The sequence below is a fragment of the Petaurus breviceps genome, unplaced genomic scaffold (genome assembly GCF_028583685.1).
Source record: "Petaurus breviceps papuanus isolate PSGF00001 unplaced genomic scaffold, PetGlider_PUasm1.0 90977, whole genome shotgun sequence".
NCBI classification, from domain to species: Eukaryota; Metazoa; Chordata; class Mammalia; order Diprotodontia; family Petauridae; genus Petaurus; species Petaurus breviceps.
In genome coordinates this window covers 41,691,252-41,707,512 of record NW_027187391.1, presented here as the reverse complement: position 1 = coordinate 41,707,512, position 16,261 = coordinate 41,691,252, and the positions used below count along the sequence as shown (strand labels likewise).

The 16,261-nt window shown below is 37.4% G+C and overlaps 1 protein-coding gene across 9 annotated transcripts in view; it reads right to left on the bottom strand.

Annotated features, from left to right (window-relative positions):
• Positions 1 to 16,261, bottom strand: part of CDK19 (cyclin dependent kinase 19) — a 238,585-nt gene that overhangs the window by 122,516 nt on the left and 99,808 nt on the right. The gene's annotated exons all lie outside the window — the stretch shown is intronic.

Sequence of the window (16,261 nt, the reverse complement as noted above, 5' to 3'; positions counted from 1 at the left end):
ACACACACACACACACACACACACACACACACACACACACACACACAGCAAAAATATGCAACTTATGTCTTCAGAGAGCTGCCCTAGGGCACTGATGGTGAATAAGTGGCCCAAGGTTGTAAGAGCCAGTATTTGCCAGGGACAGGTTTCCTGGTTCAATAGCAACTTCCTATCAACTATTTAGCTGCTTTACATATGTACATGTAGGTTTGTTTAAATAAAGACTCAATGCCAACAATTGTCCATGGGGATGGCTTAGCAAATTCATGAATTATGTTTCTACTCATTAGCTGAGCCTTTTACACCTAAAGTCTAATAACTTGTTAAGCAAGGGTTTCTGATTTGATTACACCAGTCAATGAAAGGGTGGTTTAGATTTCACAAGTGAATTTTAATTATACAAGTCCTGAATTTTATAACAGGCTCAGCAAATAAATTTTTATGGGTTATAACTGTTGTCAAGGCAGAAGACTTTACTTAGCAATTAAGCCTCAGCAGGATTCTCTAGCCTAGTACAGGGGCTCAGATCTATTCCAAGGCCCAGGGCAAATCATTCCTTGTCCCAATAAAACCATTTCTGGCAAAATTAAATGAACATTAAGAGCAATTCTGAAGAAAAATCACAAAAACAAAGGGTAATGAAAGATTTAGAGACAAAATGTTAAATAGAAACCTCATGCATTTGGCTCTCTTCTTCACTATGGACATTAACCAAAGTCTGGTCTCTGCATTTGTACACATGCATGCAAGAAAGAAGATAAAGCATTAATATCTATCTACAAGCAACTGTTCTTCAAAAAATTTCAAGAAAATAAAGCTTCAGGTTTAAAATCCCTTTCCTTCTTCCTACTATGCTAGAACATGTCCAAATAACACCTGAGAACTATGTTAAAGGATTATCTTCTAGATGAAAGGGTCTTATACTGATGTTCTTTTGATATTTCAGAATCTCTTGGATACTGTCCAAGGACCTGCCTTCTACTGGCTTCTGTTCTACAGTGAACAATGTGTTATTGAGTTTCTGGTATATTTCCACCAAAATAATTGATTTTGCGTGGTTTTTGTGTGTGTATGTTTTTGTTTGTTTGCTTTTTTTTTTTGGAGGGCAATTGGGGTTAAGTGACTCGCCCAAAGTCACAAAGCTAGTTAAGTGTCTGAAGCTGCATTTGAACTCAGGTCCTCCTGACTTCAGGGCCAGTGCTTTATTCATTGCTCCACCTAGCCACCTCTATTTTGTGTGTTTTTTTAAGTACAAAATGAAAATGTTAAAAAATAAAATCCTCTTTGGTTTAGGAATGCTTTAAAGGAAGAGGTTTAAAAGTTCACCTCACTCAGTAGTAATTAAAAAAAATCTTTAGACACTGTTTTCCTATTTACCTTTAAGGAGGAGCTTCCTCCTCCCCCAACTACAGTTAATTTTTTTTTTTTGTCAGTAATGGACCTTACTATTCCATTCTCTCCCACAACAAAAGATGGCCTACATATGGATTCCTACTTAAGATAATTTCATGTTAATGTAGAATATTAGTAAGAAAAAAACCTGACTCCTCTCTGCTAGGTTTTCATGAGTTCTAAAAAATCAAAGTATATGAGACTCAGAATCTAGTACACTAAGGAGTGTCAGGATCACTACCAAAGATCCCTACCATAGCATACTATCAGAGTGACCAGGACTGTTGGCATCATTATGTTTAGTGTGTATTGCAAAGACCTATTTTTAAAAAGTGATCATCATAATCAGTCAACTTCAAAACTTTCTAAAATTCACTTGAGAACTTTAAAAACATTACTATGCTATAGACCCAAACAAAGGAAAAACTTTTTTTTTAAATAACAGTAATTTCTGAAGTATGTTTTGTTTATAAATATTTTAATTTCAAGCTCCTAAAATAGTTTGGCATTATTCAATGGCATTCTTCACTAACAAAAGCAAGTTACATTTACTAAGAAGCATATTTTTCTCAAATGAAGGAAACTGAACAATGCTAATTGTGTTTTAAATCCTCGGGACTCATTAAAAAAGAACCTGTATAAACAACATAGCTTTTGAGATTGGAATGGGTGGGGAAAGAAAAAAAATTCATGGCAATTAATAATTAGATTTTTATCTGTATAAGTCCTTAACTGCTTCTCTACCTAATCTAGTTTGAGGGGGTGAGGTGGAGGGCTGGAGGGGAAAAGGAATTTATTTTATATAGAATGTTAAAATATGAGGAAATTAATCTTTTTGTTTTTTAATTAATCTACAAAAAACAATTTTTTTCAAAATTACCATAAGAAATTATAAACCAACACATTGTTTTGTAAAAGAATTATAATCACTAAATGATACTCATTCATAAGAAAACCAATTGCTAGGGTAGTGGTATGATTCAACAAGTTTAGCAAACTAAAGAGATCTTTTACAAACACTGATTAGTATAGCCTTAAAGCATTACCTGCCTTAATTATATAGCTCCAGGAAGATGGGCAGGAGCAGAACTGGGGGCTGGAAAGTAGGTTGAGAATTTCAGTGATGACAAGTGATATAAATGAGAAAAGTCAGAAAAATGAAGTTTGGCTGTGAATTTAAATGAAGCTAAAGCCAAACCAACATGAATATAGAGAATACAGTTTGTACTATGGCCACATGCCACCTTTCCCTGCCAAAAGTTATTGCTGATTGAGAGGTAACCACCCTAGGCTAAAAGAGATCATGTTATAAAACCTAAGAGGTGGAAGATAATGAAGGGACTTCCCAGGGAAAGCTCAGATCATCTTTAATATAGGAATGTATCCTAAACTCAGAGAAGGGATAATATAGACTTTTCTAATGCAGACAGGAAAATCTGACTAGGACAAAGACGCTTTGACAAGAGTTTGGAGCAGAAAACAAGACAACCTAAACTGAAATGGTCCAGAGGGAGGAGCTAATCAATCAGTGAGGTATAATTATAACAGCACAATTAAAATCATACTTCAAGATTTTTTTCCTCTGTTGCTTTAAAAAAAATTAATAAAAGTTGTTTTGACAAAACAATCACCTCCCATTAAGTAACTTCCCTTTAAAATAGTTCTGCTTTAAGCAAAATAATTTAAAATAGCAATTGTGACAGAACCTTCCACTCACAGTTTACTCTTGAAGAAATGAAAGAAGTATAGTAATCATCTATAACCAATATTGGTCATTGAACTTATCTGTTGTTTTTAGTATTACTTCCATTTACATTACTGTAGTTACTGTGGACATTGTTCTTTTGGTTCTTTGATGTGCATCAGTTCATATAGGTCTTCCAATTTCAGACAGAAATTCTTCCTATTTGTCATTTTTTATAGCACAATAACTATTCCATTATAATCAGAAAACACGATTTGTTCAATCATTCATTCCACAATCTATTGGAACATTTTTTTTAAAAAAAATAATAGCTTTGGATTTTGCATCACCTATATTTACCACTTCAAATCCCCCACCCCCGCCTCTAAGAGAGCCATCCCTTATACTAGTGATAACAACAGGGATTGAATCTTCAAGTTCATTGCTAAAGGAAGCTCTCAGATGAGGAAACTCCCTCTACCTACAAAACTGAAACCTTCTCTGAAACTTATAGTCTTAGAAAGTTATCTGAAATACCGAGGGACTAAATGAATAATGAATGAACACATAATTTGTTTCTAGCTTTTTCTTACTACAAATAGTGCTACCATGACTACTTCAGTACAAATGAAACTTTTTTACTGTCATGATCCCCTTAGGATATAAACCTAATAATGGGATTATAGATCAAAATGTTATAACTTTCTTTGTATAATTCTAAATTACTTTCCAGAGTGCCTGGACTAATTTACAACTCCATCCATAGTGTAACTGATGGTCTATCCTACCACAGATTCTCCAAAACTATTTTACAACAAATAGAAATGGCAACACCTTTAGTGCTTTAAAATTTACAAAGCATTTTTTCAACTGCCCCCTAACATACATCAGTACAAGGAGTTTTATGACCATTTTATAGACACAGATAAAGAAATCTAGTCTTAGAAAGGTCAATTTATTTACCCATGGTTACTCATCTAGTAAGTGAAAAACTAAGATTCAAATCAGAATTTCCTGACTCTAAATACACTGCTCTTTCATGATATTATGCTGTTTTAAAGAATAGGAACAGGAGAGAAAAAAAGTGGGTAACAGAACAGAACTAAAAATGTACAAATTAAAATTTTTTTTCAGAACAGAGCAAAAGGAAGAGCATTGTCAGGAGAAGTAAATTAAATAAATGCCAACGAATGAGAGAAGTGAAAATTTCTCAGACTATACTCTAAAATCTAGTAAGGCTTTTCATTGGAAACAGGCCCGAGTTCCCCTTCACAGGAAATCATATGATCTACAAGGACTCAGAACTCAGAGGGGTAATGAGTCACCCCCCTCCTCAGTGACAACTCAGCATAAGACATGCCAAATAAGGACAGAAGTGCTTTCTCAAATGTACATTAGGTAGTCACTGTTTCCTTGTTTCAGTACCTGAGGTAGACTGCTGTGCTTAGATTGTGCACCTGACTTCCAGTCAATAGCAGAGGGGTGGGGGAGAATTCCATGTTAGGGCTTTATAACTTCACCATTTCCTTTTGTAAATTGCTTCTCCTCCCTATTTGTCAGAAGGGGGGGAGGGGAGGTTGCCCTTTCTCGAGATCATAATAAACCATTTTTTTCTGCTTCCTAACTTGAGAAGCCTCTGTGTATTATTTGGGTAAGGATCTCTGTTGTACATACTTTTGGGGTGCACACACCAAGAAAGCAAGTTTTTACCAGCAGCCAGTGAAAGTAAAGTAGACCAGAGCCCCAAAAAGAAGATAATCCACTTTTCTAGGAACCTAAGGAGCTAAAAGGATGAGCTCAAACTTGAAATGGAGTAGAACTCGGAACACTAACAAAAACCATAGGATCTCATTAGAAGAACCCAAAGTTCAAAGCCAAAAAGGAGCTGTGGAATTATAAACTGTGGTTGGTTAATCAATCAATATGTATTAAGTAACTACTGTGTGCCAGGTGATTTGGTAGTGGCTGGGGGGTACAAAGAGGTGATGGATTAGAGGTGCAGAGCAAGAAATGCACTTTTTAGACATGATAAATATATCAGCTTTTCCTGACTATACTATTTGTTTTAAGGGAGAGATTTTATTGTTTGATTGAAATGTTAGAGGGAAAAGTGGAAGGAAGAGAGGTAGGAAGCGAAGGAAGGGAGAGAGGAAAGAAAGAATGAAGAAAAGAATGAAGGGAGGGAGAGAATCATTTATAACGTGTGCAGAATAGAACACACAATCCATGCTGGTACTACTGTGTTAAATTTAAACTCAAATATACATACTTAATATAAGTTAATGTACACTTTAAAAAAGAATATCTATATGTGAAATATTCATGGTTTCACATACCATTCTCTTTTTGCTAGTGTTGTTCATATATAGATATTTTACTTTGTTGATGTTTGTCAAGTTCATAATATTTTAAAAAGAAAATGAGAAAAATGACAAGCAGGGAAGTTTGCAGTTAAGAGTTAAGGTAATTGGGAGGCACCTGAATTTATTGATGAGGGAGGGGAGTGACATTTTCAGACCTTGTTTAGTGAGTTTTTTGACAACTTTATAGAGGAGAAACTTGAAGCAAGGAGATCAATTAGAAGGCTATTGCAGTCATTCCCCAATAGAAAAGTGGTCCAAGGATAGAAACAGAAAGATCTCACAAGAAGAACTATAAAGTATTCACAACCACATGAAAGAATGCTACAAATAAATAAGAGAAATGTACAACCCTGAGACTTTATACACCACAACCTACAAAACGGCAAAAAATGACCAAAAAATGGCAATAGTTGATGTTGAAGGAGTTGTGGAATGTCAGGCACACTAATACACTGTGTTGCTGTGAAATTGTACAAATGTTTTAGAAATAATTTTTAATTATGCAAATAAAGTGACTAAATGACTATATCCTTTGAACTAGAAACTCTGTTACTGGGCTTAAACCCCAAGGAAGTTAGTATTCCCACCAAAGTCAAAATGTTTATAAGCACTACTTTTTGTGACAGCAAAGATTTGGCAATAAAGTATAAGTCCATCAAATAGAAAATGGCTAAACAAATTTTGTAAGAATATAATAGAATATTACTATACCATTAAAAATCATATATATATATGGGGCGGCCAGGTAGCTGTAATGGGAATGCAAATTTGGAAGATCTTCCCTGCCCCTAGGCTAAAATGCACCTGAATCCTGGGGAGGGAGGCTTGTTTTTCAGTAGATACTTCTTGATTGGCCAGTCAGTCAATAAGGTTGTTACATTCTCTGAGCCAGGAGAAGGCTATATAAGCCCTGATGTGTAGCTTTGTTTTGGGACTCACTTTGAGAAGTGTTCTGTGATTTGATCTGAATTCTGGGAAGCCGTTGTTGAGAGTCCCCCGGCTTTGAAAAACCCAGATGTGGAAACCCAGATGTTGACTGGGTATGGATGTAATGGTTGGACAGTTTGGAAATCTGTCTACTTGATCTGTTTCTGTCTTGATAATTCTGCCTGTATACTTTGAAGTTCGGGGTGCTGACCATTTCCCCTGAACAAGGTAAACGATATATGTCTGACTGATTAAAGTAAGCTTGTTAACCCATTTTGACTTGCTTTCCTTTAACAAAGCAGATCCAAGAACCTGTGGTGGCGGCAAACCCTGAGGATGCTTGGGGTGCTTGCTGCTACAGTAGCACACCCAGTTAAGAGCACCAGCTCCAGTGTGGGGATGACCTGGGGATCGAATCCAAGGCTCAGACACTTAGCACCCACCCAGAAACACCTGGCCGTGTAACCTTGAGCAAGTTATTTAACCCCAATTGCTTAGGGGGCAGCCAGTTGGCTCAGCAAGTAAGAACACCAGCTCCAGTGTCGGGATGATCTGGGGATCAAATCTGGGCTCAGATACTTAGCACCACACACAGAAATAACTGGCCATGTAACCTTGAGCAAGTTACTTAACCCCGATTACTTAAAAAAAAAAAATTTTTATATATATATATGGGGCAGCCAGGTAGCACAGTGAGTAAGAGCACCGGCTCCAGTGTCGGGATGACTTGGGATCGAATCTGGGATTTGATATTTAGCACCACACCCAGAAATAACTGACTGTGTAACCTTGAGCAAGTTACTTAATCCCAACTGCTGTAAAAAAAAAAATTATATATATGATGATACAAAGAAGCATGACAAAACAATATACACGACTACAATAACATAAATAAAAAGAACTACACATCCCAAAACCAAAAGTGAATGTAACAAAATAAAGAACAAGCATGACTTGAAAGAAGAGATTAAGAGAACATCCCCCAACCATCCCTTTGTGAAAGTGTGACATCTGATCCATAAGTGTTGCACATTACACGTGGTTTTGGACACATTTTTTTTCTCCTTTTTTTTTTCTTTCAGGGGCTGGCTGGGAGCCTTCAAAATCACTATTATAATGGAATGATTCTCTGGGAGGAGAAATGAAAGAGAAAGTGAAAACTATAATGATATAAAAAGCAGAAGACATCTATAAAAAATTTTTAAGGCTACTGAAATAGTCCAGGTGAGAGGCAATTAGGACAAGTTATTACTGTAGTGGACAAGTGAATATAGAAAGTGGAACAGACAGTTGAGATACTGTGGAGAAAGAATGGCAAGTGACTAGATAGGTGCAGTGAGGAAGACTGAGAAGTAAAGCATGACTTGGTAAGTTTTAAACCTGGGTGACTAGAAGGATAGTAGATCCCTCAACCGAAACTGGAAAGATCAGAAGAGGAATGAGTTTTAAAGGGAAAGATGATGAATTTTGTTAAAGACATATTAAGTTTAATATACTTATAGAACATCCAGTTTGAAATATTCATATCATTATTAACACTAGAATTCTGGAGAGAGTCATCCAGATAGACAATAACTAAATTCATGAATGCTGATGAGGTCACCAAGAGAGTTTAGAGAAAGTTGAGAGCCAAAGACAGAGCGCCTGGGGGAGCACCTATACTAAAGAGATAGAGATAAAGATGAGTCAGCAAAGGAGACAGGAGTGGTCAAAAAGAACAGTGATAAGAATCAAGTGAACATTTATTAACCACCTATTTTGTGGCAGGAATTCTAGGGCAATCTCTAGCACTCAAAAGAGGGACTTAAAGAATCCCCTTAATCTACCCTTGTAATGGAAATGCAAATTTAAGGATCTTCCCTGCCCTTAGGCCCTTTGGTAGGCTTAAGAGACTCTGAGAACCTTCCTTGATTTGAAAATATACTCTGCCTCCTAATAGGCTGAATGTGGTCACAAGGAGCCTGTGGCAGGAGGCTTGGTTTTCAGGAATGCCCACACCTTGATGCTGTGTGATTGGGCAGTGGGTCAAGAGAGTGGTTACATTCTCTGACCCAGGAGAAGGCTATATAATCCCTGATGTGAGGCTTTGCTTTGGGGCTCACGTTGAGAAGTGTTCTGTGATTTGATCAGATGAGACTCTGGGAAGCCAGTTATTGAGAGCCCCCCAGCTTTGAAAAACCCAGATGTTGATTGGTATGGATGTAATGGTTGGACAGTTTGGAAACCTGTCTACTTGATCTGTTTCTCTGTCTTGATAATTCTGTCTGTATACTCTGAAGTTGGGGGTGCTGACCTTTTTCCCCTGGAACTAGGTTTTTTTTGTTTGACTGATTAAAGTAAGCTTGTTAACCCATTCTGAGTTGCTTTCCTTTAGCAAAGCAGATCTAAGAACCTGTGTTGGCAGCCACCCTGGGGACGCTGGGGTGCTTGCTGATACAACTCTACAAAGAGAAATCAGGTCCTGCTCCCAAGCTATTTCAACTGGTTAGTAGGTAGCCTCCTTCAGTGAGAGCCAGATCAGGCCTATCTCTAGAATACTCCTACAGTCTCTGGAGACAATGTCTTCAATCTCCTAGCCCCACCCGAACTCAGTCTTCTCCAGAGCAAGAAAGGTACTAGGACACCTCCTGAGCAAATTGTCACAACTCCTACCTGCTTCTGCCTCAGTGAGTTAGGCCTCCCAGGGACTTCATAGGACAAAACAATACCAAGTGCCATGAATGGGAAGCTGAAGGGGAGAACTTGGTACACATTAAGCATATGGCTCAAGTGGTCCCTTTGCTGGCACCAAGAGTAGGACTCTGGGCTTCCACCTTCCCCAATCCATGTAAGAAGGGGACTCTAAACAAACTTTGGAGCTGCAGAACCCACAAAATGACACAGAGAAGCTAACCTCCCGCTGAGGACAGCCCTGCAGGCCAGCAAGAATCGGCCAGCACAGAACCAAGCTCAGCCCCACATCAAGGCTTTAGCCCCAGGGCGGGCCTGACCAGCCCCCGCCAGAGGAACTCCAGACCAGCAGCAGCTCTGGCAATTTCCAGATTTATCAATACACAGATGCAAATGACAAAGTGAGAGGTCAGTGCAGTCTGGACTTTGGGACCAGTAAGTGGGAGTGGATGGCTTTTACCCCCACGGCGAGAAGCCACTGAGACACTGGCACAGCCCACTAGCGCCACATGGCAGCTTCAGCTCCTGGCCTGCAGAGTGTAGGGAGACAAAGCACCAGTCTGAGGGGTAATTGCTCTTGCTTTAACCTGCTTGGATCTGGATTGCAGTCTAGGGTGGAGGTCCAGGGGTGTATGTCCAGCTTGCCAGAGCATGTGGAGATGTCACAGAGGGTACCCATCTAATACCTCCGGCAGCTGAGAAAACCCCAGCGTTTGAGATGAAAGCTCACCTGTCTGGTGGCAGAGTCCTACTGTGGCAAAAAGCCCAGGGGTCAAGTGACTGAGGGGCGACATGACCAGGCAAAGGAAACAAAGCAGACAGAAGATTCCAACATTACACTCCTATTTTGGGGACAAAAAGGAGCAAAGCATGGAACAGGAGGAAGACAGTGAAGTCAGAACTCCTGCACCAAAAGCTTCAAAGGAAAATATGAGCTGGTTACAAGCCCTATATAGAGGACCTTAAGGAGCAGATAAGAGAAGTGGAGGAAAAACTAGGAAGAGAAATGAGAACAATGCAAGAAAATTATGAAATGAGAGTCAAAAGCCTGACTGAGGAAAATAACACTTTAAAAAACAGACTGACTCAAATGGCAAAAGAGGCTGAAAAAGGCAATGAGGAGAAGAATACCTTTAAAAGCTGAATTTTCCAGATGGAAAAAGAATCTCAAAAGCTCAATGAGGAGAATCATGGCTTCAGAATTAGACTGGAGCAAATGGAAGCTAATACCTTTATGAGACATCAAGATGCTGTTAAACAGATCCAAACAAATGAAAGCATAGAAGGCAATGTGAAATATCTCATGGGAAAAACCACTGACCTGGGAAAATAGATCCAGGAGAGATAATTTAAAAATTATTGGACTACCTGAAAGCTATGATCAAAGTAAGAACCTAGAAATCATCCTCCAGGAAGTTCTCAAAGAAAACTGCCCTGATGATTTAGAATCAGAGGGTAAAACAGAGGTTGAAAGAATCCACCGATCACCTCCTGAAAAAGATCCCAAAAAGAAAACTCCTAGGAATATTACAGCCAGATTCAAGCAGGCAGGAGAAACAATTTGAATATTGTGGAAACACAATCAGGATAACCCAGGATCTGGCAGCACCTACACTGATGGATCAAAGGGCCTGGAATATGATATTCCAGAGGTCAAAGGAGCTAGGATTAAAACCAAGAGTCACCTACCCAGCAATACTGAGTATCATGTTTCAGGAGTAAATATGGTCATTCAGTGGAATAGAGGACTTTCAAGCATTCTTGCTGAAAAAACCAGAGTTAAATAGAAAATTTGACATTCAGATACAAGAAGCAAGAGAAGCATGAGAAGGTAAACAGGGAAAAGAAATCATAAGGAACTTATCAAAGTTGAACTATTAACATTCTTACATGGAAAAACAGTAATTGTAACTTAGGAAACTTTTCTCAGTAGTTGAAGGGAATAGAAATATATATATATTTCTATATATGAGGGTATGTGGGCATATGAATACATATGTGAATGTGTATATATATATATATATATATATATATATATATATATGTTTACAGGTATACATAGACAGAGGGCACAGGACCAATTTAACAGGAAGGGATGATACTTAAAAGGTGCAATTAAGAGGTGAGAGAGGAATATAATGAGAGAAGATGGGGAGAGACAGAATGGGGTAAACTATATCATACAGAAGAGGCAAGGGGAAATGGTTACCATGGAGGGGAAGAATAGGAGGGCAAAAGGGAATGGATCAACCTTATTCCCATTGAATTTGGCTTGAGGAGGGAATGAAATACACACTAAATAGGGTATCTCACCCTACAGGAGAGTAGGGGGGGAAGGGGATGAGTAGGGGTATGATGGAAGGGAGGGCAGGCTGGGGAGGAGGGAAGTTGGAAGCACCCACTTTTGAAAAGGGACAGAATCAAAGTAGAGAATAGAACAAGTGGGAGGTGGGATAGAAGGGAGGGAAATATAGTCAGTCTTTTACAATATATCTACTATGCTATTGTTTTGCATTAACCACACATGTACATCCTATACTGAACTGCTTATCTTCCCAGTAAGGGTGGGTGACAAGGGAGGAAGGTAATTATCTGGAATTCAAAGTTTTAAAATCAAATATTCAAATATGTATGTACATATATATGTATGTGTATACATATACATGCATATATACATATACATATATATACTATTATTAATACTATTTTACATGTAATTGGGAAATAAGATATACAGGCACTGGAGCATAGAGATCCATTGGAAAAGTCGAAAGGGGTATGGGAGAAAATATGGGAGAGAACAGACTGAAGGAGGGGATATCCTGTGGGACTGCTATTTTGCAGGAGTGGGTAGGGGAAAAACTGGGAGAAAATTTGTAACTCAAAATCTGGCATAAATGAATGATGTAAATCAGAAGCTAATAAAGCATTTGAAAAAAAAATAAATTATTTATATGGATTGGAAGCATGTAACTGGAAAAGGAGGTGGGTCAATCATGTAGCAAGAACAAGGGTTGATATGATGCACTGGCATCATGCAATGTAATAAGTTAATCTAAAGAAGATCCACAGCATATAAGGTGATCCTCTGTGAAGAATTTACAAGATAATATAGAATTACACAGGATGAGAAGGCAAGCCTGGGTTGTTATATGTACTGCTGAAGAGAGTACTCAAATTGGTGACATCAAAGAACCAACAAATATTATTTTTTTCTACCTAATAGAAAAATCCCCAATACTTTTACATATTAAATTAGAAAACCAAAAATTCACATTATCTGTGTTGTATTTTTATTTAATCTAGTAAACATTTCCAAATTACACTTTAGTCTGGTTCTGATCACACTTAGGAGTTTTACAGGCCATATGTCTGCAAGAAGTTTGATACCTCTGCTCTAAGGTATGTAATATGACAAACACATTAATTAAGTCAGAAAACCACCTCATCTACCTTTCAGTTTAAACTGAGAATTGTAAACAATTGACTATAGGAGAACCGTAATTGTCCACTAGCAACAAAACAAAGTACTTTGGACCTCACTACTTATCTTTAGACTTCACTTATTAATCTCAACTGCAATTATCCGTTTGAATCAGTAAGAGGTAGTATGTTATAATAGAAAGAAAATCTAACTAAGCTTAGGAGAGTCAAGAGACCCAAGTGTTTAAAACATTGTTAGTATCTAACTACATAGATCACCTTGAGGCAATCAAATCTGTGCCAGTTTCTTCATGTATATAAAGAAAGCCTTGAACTAGACTACTTTTGAGGTCTCTTTGACCTGCAAAATTCTATGTTAATTCTCAAGTTACTCAGGTACAAATTTAGCATATCACTATAAAGATATATTTATTATATATTTTCACTACCAAAATTAAAACAGGAACTTCAAGTCACTGGTAAGGAATTTCTAATGACCAAGAAAATGAAGCAAATGTATCCATTTCTTCCTTTTTACTTTTGGTTTTGGTCTGGACCCGTGATTTCTTCAGAGTTAGAGTACTAGAAATTAAGTATCAACATTCAAAACTTATATGAGTCAGATGTAGAACCTGACTCTATATATTCATGTCTCCAAACAGGACTTCTCTTTACTGTACTACGAAGCCTCCACAATTACAATTTTTTCTTCAATGATCTAATAAAAGGGTTATCTGGACCAGATAGTCTTTTTCTCTAGCTACCTCAGAATCACTAAATTTTAGAGCTAGAAGGGGCTATATAGTCCAACCCTTTTAACTTTACAGATAAGAAAACTAAGGCCAAAGAGAATGTGACCAAAGTTTGACAACCAGGACAAGAATACAGGTCCCCTGTCTCCCAGTCCAAAGCCCATTACATTATGCTAACTTTCAAATGGACACTCACAAAATCTTGATCCTTCTGACGATATGATTAAATTATCTAGTAGCACAGATCTCAAAAGGCTAATATCTCTTAACTGTTTCAGGGAAAAAATGTTTAATATTTATCATTCTAAAGATTACCCTTGAAACTGGAAAACCTTACATAAAGCAATACAAAGCAGGAAAAAAAAAATACAATTAGAACCACAATAAAGTATATACATAAAAATTTATATAAAACTAAAGTAAAAATGTATTAAGTACGCATATGAAAAATGGCTGAGGAGTCACAGAAGCAAATAAGATGCTATTATTTTTTTAATAATAATAATGTGTATGCACAGTATATATTTCTTATCCTTTTAAAAATGAAAATAGTTCAACATTTATTTCTGTATTTTATTCCTTATCTCATTGATATTATTATATATCATATATAATATATTATTGAAGTTAAGGAATTAAACTATTTTAAAGCATTAATTATTTTTAGAAACAAATTTATTAATGTTTATGAATTTTATTATTTTTTTAATTCAAAAAGGGTACAAGCAAAGATAAACTACTTAACACAATTCTGAAACACAAAGCAAAAAGTTGAAATCCAGAAAATATGATTCACTCTATTAAATACTGGGATTCATAACTGCTTTGAAGCAGAGGAGACTGATCTATACAAATGCTTTAGCTGCTGACAGCATGAAATCTAATAAACAGAAATGAGATGGAAAACACGCAGGCAAAAGGAAAATATTTCCATGGAAAAGTAAATGTTATTAACAATTAAAAACAACTTTTTCAAAATTAAGCATTATAAGAATTTTTTGCATCACATTAAGTGGTTTATATTGTTGAGCACAATCCCACCTTTTATTCCCTTAATTGATCTATAAGCAACAACTCCACCTTCCCTTCCCTTCCACTGATCTCTAAGCAGGCATTTTAGCATAACTTTACCCTTCCCTCTCCTAATTGATCTGTGGGTGGCGGTTTCAGCCTAGGGTAAAATCACTGCTCCATTCTTCCCCATCCCCTGCCTCCCCCACCCCCTACCAGTTGTTCCCCATCTCCACCCATTCTGGGTTCCCTATACCTCAGCCTAGGAAAATGCAGGAAAATTCAAATATACACTGACCAATCATTGATTGTAGTTTCAGCTTACTTAACCTGACTATTGTAATCTCTTTAAAAACCAGCATACTGGGAGCGGCCAGGTAGCACAGCGAGTAAGAGCACCTGCTCCAGTGTTGAGAAGACCTGGAGATTGAATCCTGGGCTCAGACACTTAGCACCCACCCAGAAACACCTGGCCATGTAACCTTGAGCAAGTTACTTAACCCCAATTGCTTAGGGGCGGCCAGGTGGCTCAGCAAGTAAGAGCACCGGCTCCAGTGTCGGGATGACCTGGATCATATCCGGGCTCAGATATTCAGCACTACACCCAGAAATAACTGGCTGTTTAACCTTGAGCAAGTTACTTAACCCCGATTGCTTAAAAAAAAAAACTGGCATACTGTTCATGCCAATTCACTGTCTGATTTGGGTATGTGACCCCAGCAGTCCCGAGATAATAAAATCCACTTCCAATTTTAATCTCAGGAATCTTCTGTCTCGCTCCTTTATGCCCTACAATATACCGTATTTCCCCGATAATAAGACCTATCCCGAAAATAAGCCCTCCCCTTACTGTGTAAGATTCCTCTAAAATAAGCCCTCCCCAAAAAATAAGCCCTATTGAGATTGCTACTATAGTGAAGGTGATCCCCTGCGCTACACGCTACATTACGGTACCCTCTGTATGCACTGTACCCCCCCCGTGAAACGCACGCCGCGCTCCGAGCTGCATCCAATCACAGCTGCAGCAGTGAGCGCGTCATCCTGTTCTTTACTGAATTCATTATTGAATAAAGGTACATTTTTTTATTCACATTTACCTGTTTATTAAAATTGTTGTCAATGTTCATTAAAATAAGCCCTCCCCTGAAAATAAGCCCTCTGGTGTTTTTCTGTCCAAAAAATTTAATAAGACAGTGTCTTATTATCGGGGAAACACGGTAACTCCCCAGAATAAAGACTCATTCAATAAGAGAAACTTTGGTGTTGCCTACAGATACTTATATGGGTGAAACAACAGCTTGGTGTATTATATGCAGCAGTAAAACAAGAATAAGGAATTTAAGATTAAGCATTTACTATATACTAGGAAATATGCTAAAAACTGGGGAATGCAATTTTTTTTAAGTTAACATTTAAATACCACTACTAAGTCTATAACCCAAAGAGATTAAAAAAGGGGAAAGAACCTATTTTTACAAAAATATTTTAGCTTTTTTTGTAATGGCAAAGAAGTGGAAACTGAGAGGATGCCCATCAGCTGGTGAATGGCTGAACAAGTTGTGATATATGATTCTAATGGAATATAAATACTGTGCTACAAAAAATGATGACGAGGACACTGAGAAAAACTTGGACTTACATGAACTGATACAAAGTGAGCAAAACCAGGAAAACATTGTACACAGTTAATAGCAATACTTGTATAGAATGATCAACTGTGAATGACATAGCTATTCTCAGAAATACAATGATCTAAGACAATTCCAAAGGACTCATGATGAAAAATACTACCCACATCCAGAGGAAGAATTGCAGTCTGAATGCAGATCAAAGCATACTATTTTTCACTTTCTATAATTTTTTTTCCTTTGGGTCAGCATCTTCTTTTCACAACATGGTAATGTTTTGTATGATTAAACATATATAACCTACATCGGATTACTTATTCTCTCAGGGAAGGAGGATATGGGGGAGAAGGAAAGAAAATTTGAACGTAAAATGAATGTTTAAAACTGTCTTTACAAAGAACTGGGAAAAAA